Raw genomic sequence first — 10,880 nt, forward strand, 5'->3', positions numbered from 1 at the left:
GATGGAGAGGACCGGTCTGTGTATAGAGCAGTGCAGGGATGGAGAGGACTGGTCTGTGTATAGAACAGTGCAGAAATGGAGAGGACCGGTCTGTGTATAAAGCAGTGCAGGGATGGAGAGGACCAGTCTGTGTATAGAGCAGTGCAGGGATGGAGAGGACCGCTCTGTGTATAGAGCAGTGCAGGGATGGAGAGGACCGCTCTGTGTAGAAAGCAGTGCAGGGATGGAGAGGACAGGTCTGTGTATAGAGCACTGCAGGGATGGAGAGGACAGGTCTGTGTATAGGGCAGTGCAGGGATGAAGAGGACCGGTCTGTGTATAAAGCAGTGCAGGGATGGAGAGGACCGGTCTGTGTATAGAGCAGTGCAGGGATGGAGTGGACAGGTCTGTGTATACAGCAGTGCAGGGATGGAGAGGACCGCTCTGTGTAGAAAGCAGTGCAGGGATGGAGAGGACCGGTCTGTGTATAGAGCAGTGCAGGGATGGAGTGGACAGGTCTGTGTATACAGCAGTGCAGGGATGGAGAGGACCGCTCTGTGTAGAAAGCAGTGCAGGGATGGAGAGGACCGGTCTGTGTATAGGGCAGTGCAGGGATGGAGAGGACCGGTCTGTGTATAAAGCAGTGCAGGGATGGAGAGGAACGGTCTGTGTATAGGGCAGTGCAGGTATGGAGAGGACCGGTCTGTGTATAAAGCAGTGCAGGGATGGAGAGGAAGGGTCTGTGTATAGGGCAGTGCAGGTATGGAGAGGACCGGTCTGTGTATAAAGCAGTGCAGGGATGGAGAGGAAGGGTCTGTGTATAGGGCAGTGCATGGATGGAGATGACCCGTCTGTGCATCCGTTGCAATGGTAACAGCATCAGCTTACAGTGTCATAATGCAGCCCACTCCCACCTTCCCCACACACAATACTCACAGTTCAGGTCAGTCCTGTAATGAAAGAGATGTGCGGATCTGCAGTGGGATGGTCTAGAATTCCTACAGAGGGAAGATGGGAGTGCGCAGGCTGGCCGGAGCTCCTGCATGGAAGCCATGTACAGGGGGATGGGGCTCAGCATGAGGAAATATGTGAGCGGTGAGGTAGAATACACAGTAAGCACTAACGCAGAAACAGGGGAGGAGGATACAGAGACAATGGGGTGAGGGAGATGAGGGGAGAGAGATAGAGAGGTACAGAGAGACAGAGATATAGAGAGAGATATAGGGAGGCGGGGAGAGAGAGAGAAGGTGATACAGAGAAAGAGAGAGAGAGAGAGAGAGAGAGAGAGAGAGAGAGAGAGAGAGAGAAGAGAGAGAGAGAGAGAGAGAGAGAGAGAGAGAGAGAGAGAGAGATACAAAGAGAAAGAGATACACAGAGGGAAATATAAAGAGAGAGAAAAATAAAGGGAGATATACAGAGAGAAAGATAAAGAGACATATACAGAGAGAGCAAGATACAGAGAGAGATACAAAGAGAGAGATACAAAGAGAGAGATACAGAGAGATATACATAGAGAGAAATATATGTACATGATATGATATTTATGTAGTGACACAAACTTTTTTTTTCATTTCCTATCATACCACTGCCTGGTGAGCATTATATGGCTCTGATATTGAACAGACAGGAATCTGCCATATCTGTCCAGACCTGTTAAAAAAAAACATTTTTATTTTGTTTTCCCTTTTTTCATATTATAGAATATGTACATAGTAAGCCTTAGGCTCTTGGCACTGATGGTACCCATGTAATGATGGTGGCCATGCTATGCCAGCATACAAGCCAATATGTAATCAGCTTTTGTCAGGCTGGATCTGGTAAACTGAGGTTTAATTGGTTCTGGGTCAGTGACCTTAGCTCTGCACTATTATATCCGAGCAATCTTTCTTCTTCCCAAATCTCTCTTCTTTGTGCCTTTCTTCAGGAATGGTATGACAATAAATATAAATTGTTCTGGTAAATTAAATGTTGCATGTTCAAGGGTGACACCGTCTCTAATGATGGACCATTTCCCAGATGCCCCCGGGAAGAATTCTCCTCTATCTCTGCACAGGTTTTTTTGCTGAACTCTACATCTGCCATAAGTGATTTCTGTCTTACAAGGATAAGGCAGAAGAGGTCTCTCAAAAGGCCTTGGAGGGTCTTTACAATTACTAATAGGCTTTTTTTGCTTTAGAGGTGAATGTATTCCTTGTAGTCGAAGTATTCCTATTATTGTATACTACTGTGGACCTATACTGAAATGTCAACATGTTGGATCTTCTTGCACAGACTCACGGAAAAACACAAGCACACAGTCTGATATGCATGCTGTTCATGGCTTGGAAAACAGGAAGGAAGCCACAGCTTTATTCTCTAGCTTATTCAATACAACAGAGTATACCATAGATATAGATACTGTATAACAGAACTTATAAACACTGCCATCTAGTGACCAAAAATGTATACTGCAGGAGTTGTTGCTATAAACACAGTAATGTGTATTCTAACACAACATAAACCTGTTAACGGGCTTGCTGGAAAGAGTAACAAAAGAGTAATATATGGGCAGAAATATTTATCTTTGCTGGAGAAAATGCTGCTTTGAGGCATTACTTGAGGCTTCCTTTACCCAACTACTAGGTATCGGGTCACATGCTCTTACTGGGAAGACAATGTAAGGGGTTTAGATTGGAGTTCCTTCTCTTCTGCAAAGATCGTGTTACCAAATACCTATGATTGTGGTAACAAAATTAAATAAAAATATGCAATTACTGAAAATACTTTGTAGTTTCCCTTTAATGGGGTATCAGGTGATGCAATGACCCACATACACAGAGGTGTCACCGCTTCTTATGTGTCACTAATGGAGGAGAGCAAAAGATATGTAGAAAAGTAACCAGCATAGCACTGTCCATTATAAATGATGGCAGGTGGAGTCACCTTCTTATATCTTATGGGGATCCTAGCTGCCGGATCTTACCAGTGTTCCCAGCTCCGCCCATTTTCTGCAGCCAGTTATTAAAGCCCTTAGATACAAAATGATTGTCATTGTCGTGGGCAATTATGGGTCTGAGTTCTTGGGTGATCGCTTTGGTCCTCTTGGGGTGACAGCAGTTTGCACACAGTATAAACATGAATGTTCAGCCAATGTTCATGTTTATATTCTGCTGAATGATCACTAGGTCATAAGATCTAAGGACCATCATCTAATGTCCATGGGCAGCTTCCGTTTATATTACACAGACTGCATCAGGAGAAGGGAGAGCTAAACATTCTGGAAGTGAGATCTTCCAGCTTTAATAATGGAGAATTATAATTGAGGGGGTGAATATAACCAGCAACCTTTGCCCATACCCATAATAGTTACATTAGGGCGATGAACCCTTTATATGAACATTCCTCTGTGTCTGTGCCCTGCATATAATTCTTTACTCAGGCCATGATCCCAGTAAACTTAATGATACATTGTAGCATGAATGCAGGTAACTGGATCTTGTAAGAAAGCTGCTTCCTACCCATCAATTTACAGAGAAACCACTCCCACTGTAAGCCTGATTTTAACATCATGCTGCTCAGTTATAAGGCAGATTCCAGACAATGGCACCAGCTGAGCTGAAAAATTCTTGACTTTTGAGGGAATACGTGGGTGAGCCAGTTTCATACCCCATTCGATCCTCACTATAAAGGATTCTGCTGGAAACTAAGCCAATATCATAAGAATCCCCGCCGTCCTCTGCACTGACATTCCACTGTTTATTCCCGTTAAGTGTTTCGGTCATAAATGTGTAATGTGAGTGGATTTTGTGGATATTAAAGACTTTTGTAGCGCTGATAAAATAAACATTGAGCTCAATAAAATGCTCTCGTAATCCAGACTGCAGATTTCCATTAAGGGATTTTACAACAGACAGGGAGCCTCTCGAGAGTGATATAAGGCTGTCCATGGGGGGGGCCACAGGACTCACTGAGAATGATAGGAAGAGATTGGACAACTTGAAGATTGCTGAGACCCTGTCAGATGGTCCGTGTCAAGAGAAGTAAGAGCAAACCTCTATGCATAGTTCCAGTGGTGTAATAGCCGTAGCAGCCCAGGCAACTATGGGGCCTGGGAGTGGAAGGGGGCCCCGTTAGGTTGTTGAGGTAAATTAAAGATAGAACATGTGAAGATAATTCAGTACTGTATCATTAAAGGAGAACTATGGGGTTAAGGCTTTTCCCCATAGTTCTCCTTAGGGCAGGGGCGCCCACTATTTTTCGTCTGGAGATCTACTTTTCAAATGACGAGCTCATTGAGATCTACCAACGAAAAAACACCTGCATTCAGGGGCGGGAGGGGGCGTGGGCTGCGCAGGCAGGCCCCTCGCCCACAGTGCGATCGCCTGCATTAGTGCCTGTGTTCCAGTCCAGTGCGAGCCGCAAAAATGCTGCGAGCACTGGCGATCGCACTGTGGGCGATGCCATTGACTTCAATACAGTTCCACACCCCCTCCCGCACCTGAAAGCAGGGAGTCAGCCTGCTTACATTCCAGTTCATTCCAGTACATTACAGGTCCCGGCGTCCTGTCCTCCCGTGGTGCTCGTGTGGCCGACGTTGCACATGGGGTGTCCTGCACCTTTCCATCTGACCTGTGACAGTCTCATTGTCACAGGTCAGCTAGAACTATGAGGTGAGTGAAAAGCACTCACCTCATAGTTCTGCTTTAAGGGCTGGAGTTAAAGTCTACAGGGTAGACATGACTTCAGATGCACAAGAGGAGCCTTTGGGATCTTGGCATCTTTACTCACATCTCAGAGGTCGTCAAGGGGGGTCCCCCATCAAATTTTTGCCACGGGACACTGCAATCTATAGTTACGGCCCTGGGTAGTTCAATTGGTCAGTAGAGCTGGCTACCTCCCCCTGCAAAAGTTGCAGGATCTACAGGTGACAGCAGAATCCTATTGGATAAAGCAGAGAAAATGAAGCAATAAAGATGCGCCAATTGTAGACAGTGAGAACAACCAATCGGTGATCAATATACCGCACCACCTTTCCATCTGCTTAATGAAAATCATAAAATTCCAGAAAAGTTCTAAAAGGCCGCTGTTCCAGAACGCCACGGTGGTTGGTCACGTGATCTGCCTAAAAGGGCAGGATCAGACCTCGGATTTGGATGATCATTTTCTATGAGATCATGTGACTGAATGCCGAATTTGTGCTGTGATTGAATTTCAAGTCATATTTTACGAGTTCTCAATAAACGGGGGCGTGCAGGGCATCAGGAAATCATTAATAGATATCAGGATTTAGTGTAGCGAGGTTCTGCGGGGTATTTACAGCAATCTGGCAGCAAATGTCCCTGGATGTGAATGGAATATGTGTTGCCGGTTATGATGTGCCAGCTCTCCGACACTGGTACAGACGGGAACATTCAGATATTGGAGAGAATCAATTGTAATGTTGGCTGTAGATGTTGTAAGTGAAGTTTCCTGTTTGAGATCGTGAGAATTGCGTGATTTTCCTGCTCTGTCCCTATTTGCCCCCCTCCCCCTATGTGAGCGGAATCCCCCCCTTCCTTCCCCTCCTAAAGCAATATATGGTTTACATTAAGTCACATGAGAACTGAATGTCACATAGATCCCAGCCAGGACCAAACAGCACTGTGTGTCCCCTCCAAGAACCTAATATTCCACATAACGGCACACATTACCATCTGTAATTATATATTGTAACCGACCTTTCCTTTTTCCAGAGACAGACATTATTTTCTACAAGAGGAACGTATCTTCCTCGCTACCATACTAACTAGATATGTGCGCCCGCCAAAAAATTATTTCGTTTTTTTTTTTTCTGGATTCGGGTCCGAAAGCCAATTCGTTTTGGGATTCAGACAAAATCTGAATTTTCATTAATTTCGTTAGCGGTAGTATGTACTAACGAATTTTGGTTACAACAATTTTCGTTGCAGCAAAGTGACATTAGACAAAAGAAAAAAATAACAACTTTTTTTTTTACAATCCGCAGAAGAGAGAGAAAAAAAAAAGTGTGAAGTTCCCCCCAAAAGTCATACCATGCCCTTTAGGTCTGGTAGAAATTTTAAGGGGGAACCCCACCCCCCCAAAACAGGGGGAAAATAATTCCCAACTAAACCCTTACTATGAGCACAGGTCTGGCATGGCAGGAAAGGAGGGGGATGAGCGAGCACCCCCCTCCCATTCCTGCGCCATAGCAGGTCACATGCCCTCGGCTTTGGGAGGGTGCTTTTCTAGGGGCCCCCCTTGGAAAAGCACCTTGTCCCCATTCTGATGAGGACAAGGGCCCCTTCCTCTAGAACACTAACCCGGTGGTTGTGGGAGGCTTATTTGCATCGGGGTACCTCCTTTAATAAAGAGGGCACCCAGATGCTGCCCCCCCCCCTTGTAAATGAGTAAGGGGTACTTGTACAGGCCACTGGTATCAATTAGGGGGTAACCTCAAGCCTTTTTTTTTCTCTTTCTTCTGCGGACTGTAAAAAAAAGTAATTTTTTTGTTTTGTTTTGTTTTGTCTAATGTCACTTTGCTGCAACGAAAATTCATTTTTACATACATTTGATGCATCGGCGCATCCCTATGTAACACAATAAAACCTTATTCGAGAAAGAAATGCGGATGCATCCAAATGTAGGAATTCTCCGAAAATTTGTCCGAATTACAATTCGTAATGAAACGAATGGCACATGTCTAATACTAACAACACTACAATTGAGAATAAGAATTTCCTAAACAAGTCCTCCTTCCCCTGCTCCTGTAGTTGCCTCTCTGCCTGTTCCACTGAATGTGGCATCCCAGACAATGCACTGGGAGTTTTGTCCTTGGTAAGCATAGGTGCTGGAACTGCAATACATTTTTTTTATTAAAGTGGACCTGTCTGTAACTTTAAGTCTGCATGATTAAATTCATGACATGTCACAATACACAGCAGAAGTTTTTTGTTTTTTTTATCAGAAAACCTCCACCTTTTAGCATTAAAAAGTAATCTTTAGGCTCCAGTCATTGATTTTGCCTAGGCTGAGATGATGTCATCAGTCTGCTGCAGGCAGGAGGAAGCATTTGCTCTGTCTCCCCTCCCCCATTGATCAGTCTGCTGCAGGCAGGAGGAAGCATTTTAACAGTCTCCCCTACCCCAGTGATCAGACTGTAACATTGTGACTTTGTAGCCAGTTACATTGTGAGAGGCTGCAGCAGAGGCTGATCTGTGTCAGACATCTGTGAAACACCAGGACATACATGATTGTGTCATCTCTAAACCGGCATCTCAGTCCAGGAAGTAGATGGTGACCCTGGATGATGTCTGAACAAAAATGGCACCGTCCTTCTGGAGAGAAAAGCAGATGAAGGCATTGTCAGGGGGAATACTGCGATCTCTGTGGGAGGTAATAAATAGCTGGAAGTGTAACACCGATGCATCACTTAGCACTGAAAGGCTTCTGCTGATATTGTATGCATATGATAAATATTAAGGTGAACCTGTCATCAGATATATACTCCAAGATAGGTATAGACCAGGGGAGGGCAACTCTGGCCCCGCAACTGTGATTTAACTACAAATCCCAACAAGCCTCTGGGAGTCATGCCTGTAACGGTCAGTCTTGCAATGCCTCCTGGGACTTGTAGTTCCACAACACCTGGGGGGCCGGAGTTGCCCACCCCTGGTGTAGACCTAAAAGGAATACAAATCTGATGACAGGTCCACTTTTTATCGAAATACATTATGAACAGATGCTCATTTTCTGTCATCTGGATTGGTCAGTGATCATCTCATCCTAACTATTGGCGTCCATAGGACGCTCAGACCATCATGGCGGAGCCTGGGAAACTCCTCTCTTGAGAAATCATGATGCATGATCCTGTAATCATTAGATTACAGCTTGTGTAGCAATCTTCTGTATCACAATGACTTGTATATATTATGTATGACAATGTTTTATACAATAGGAGATTTCCTTCCTTGTGCATGTTAGATTGCACAATGCAGATATTTTATGGCATCTGCAGCTGTCATTATCTTTTATGCAGGATATGACAGGCCGTAAGGGCAGAATATAAAATTTCCAGACCCTAAAATGTCATTATTATTTATCACTCATGACCCCTGACCCTTCCTTGTCATGACCCTTGATGTGAACAAGTCTGGGAAGCTGTGGACATTTGGACAAGTGTCAGGCTGTGACTGCACTGCCCCCTAGTGGCCAGTTATCATTACTGCGCATACCTTGCATTTGCAGAGATTATATGACCGATTCTTAGCTAGTGCCATGTGCGCGCTGTGTGTTGGTGGGCTTCTGCTTATTAAAACGCACCTGCAATAACAATTTTAATTTTAAAAAACATACAAATATTAAAATACAAGAATTATATATATATAATATGTATATACAGTATATATATATTTTTCAGATGTGGTGGGTGCATTCATTTTTGGGCTTTTTTTCCTTTTGTTTTAACCTGTTGATCCTGGTGGTAACACACTTCCTGTCCTAGGGTGACTATGTTCACTCACTGTACTGTATCATTGGAGGAAGCCATGGGCGTTCTTGAATTCAAACATGTCTGCCACAGTTCACCTCCATTATATGTTGGTTGATGAGATTAGCAGTTTGGATTCTTTTATGCATTAGGGCAGGGGAGGGCAACTTCGGCCCTTTAGCTGTTGTGGAACTACAAGTCCCATGAGGCATTGCAAGACAGTTACAAGCATGACTCCCAAAGGCCACTTTGTTGTTGGCATTTGTAGTTAAAGCACAGCTGGAGGGCCAGAGTTGCCCACCCCTGCTTTAGGGTCAGCTCACAGGAAGTGACAAGGAACTGGCATTTCTGGCAGGATCTACAGGTATTTTTCTGTACTTGCTGAAAATGTTCTTTGCCTTAAAAAAAGAAAACGAATGCAGCCACCACATCTAAGGACCGGTGAGCTCCAGTATATGACATTTTTGTTTTATGGGTTTAGATAAGCTTTAATAGGAGCAGAAAAACCTCAATGGCTGGATGAGGCCCATTCATCTGACCGCCTACACAAAGCTATGGCTAATTTAGGGTCAACGTTGACCAAGCAAGCCAAACGCAGCATGCTCAGAGTTGCCATTGGGGAAGGCTTGCTTTTGAGATGCTTCTTAGCTGTATTCAAACTGACTTGTATAAGGGAATAAAGCAAGGCAGACAAAGCAGAATGGTTCCTGCTGGATTTAGGAACGCAACTCAATCGCATTTTCTTTTCCGAAAATATATATAAGCATTATCCTGGAGGGTTTCTGTTCTCCTTCAGTTAGGTGTTGAATATCTGCTGGGGGAGACCATTGTTGGTCCTTTGAGCTCCGAAGATTCCATTCTGTTCTGTGTTTTCAGTCTGATCTAGTGAGAGTTCTTCTTCAACCGCATAGAACATTCCCAAACCAGTTCTTGGCTGAATGTGGACAGTATGGGGTCTATTCATAAAAAACTCTCATAGTTTCTTCATTCCTTCTGTGTGAGAATGGGGCCAAATCCAAATGTTCTTGGTGTAATTTCTCTTCTGGCTGAATGTTCTTCCAAAGGGGAAAAATACTACATTATGCCCACTGGATGGATGACTCGAAACTGAAGCTCATCCCTACGGTAAATACTACAGCATGCAAATAAATTGTAAACATTTGTAGTAACAGTTTGGTGAAGGTCCTTTTCTGTTCCACCATGACTGTGCCCCTGTGTACAAAGCCAGCTCCATAAAGACATGGTGTGACCAGTCTGGTGAGGAGGATCTCACATGACCTGCACAGAGCCCTAACCTCAACTCTACTGAACACCATTGGGATGAATTAGAATGGTGATGGTGAGCCAGCTCTTCTCATCCAACATCAGTACCTGTCTTCACCTATTCACACAGGCTCCAAAATCACAGACTCCAAAATCTTGTGGAAAGGCTTCCCAGAAGAGTGGAGGATGTTGAAGCCTCAAAAGGGGGGTGGGGGGCAACTCAATATTATGGCCATGGTTTGGGATGTCCAAGAAACGCATGTAGATGTCCAGGTGTCCACAAGCTTTTGGCCATATAGTGTGCATGTAAAAATGGAGCAATAGTTTGGTGTGGTCCAACTTTGTGGTAACAGTTTGGTGAAGTTCCTTTTCTGTTCCAGCATGACTCGGCCCCTGTGCACAAAGTCATCTCCATAGAGACACCTTTGGGATGAATTGGAAAGCTGATTGTGAACCAGGTCTTCTCATCCAACATCAGTACCTGACCTCACAAATGGTACAAATTCCCACAGACACCAAACATTTGTGAAAAGATGGTCAGGTGTCCACAAACCAATAGTGGAGCAATAGTTTGGTGTGGAGGAACTTGAGTGCCCTGGACAGAGCCCTGACCTCAATCCTACTGAACACCATTGGTTAGCCAATTGTGATCTAGGTCTTCTCATCCAACATCAGTACCTGTCCTCATCAATGAGCACAAATTCTCACAGACACCAAGATCTTGTGGAAAGCCTTGTCAGAAGATTGGAGGCTGTTATAGCTGTAAAGGTAGAGAGGGTGCAACTCCATATTAATGGCCATGGCTGGGGAATGGGATGTCCAATAAATTCACATAGATGGTCGGGTGTCCACAAGCTTTTGGCCATTTAGTGTGCATGTAAAAGTGAAGCAATAGGTTGGTGAGGAGGACCTCGAGTGTCCTGCACAGAGTCCTGACCTCAACGCAACGGAACACCATTGGGATGAATTGGAATTCCAATTGTGAACCAGGTCTTCTTATCCAACATCAGTACCTGACCTCACAAATTCTCTCAGACACCAAGATCTTGGGGAAATCCTTGTCAGAAGAGTGGAGGTTGTTATAGCTATAAATATGTGTGTGTGGGGGGGGGGGGGGGGCGCCCGAGTTTTGTCTTGCCTAGGGCAGCCCCAAACCTAAATACACCACTGCATG

This window comes from Nanorana parkeri, unplaced genomic scaffold (genome assembly GCF_000935625.1).
Source record: "Nanorana parkeri isolate BGI_ZX_2015 unplaced genomic scaffold, ASM93562v1 scaffold426, whole genome shotgun sequence".
Taxonomy (NCBI): Eukaryota; Metazoa; Chordata; class Amphibia; order Anura; family Dicroglossidae; genus Nanorana; species Nanorana parkeri.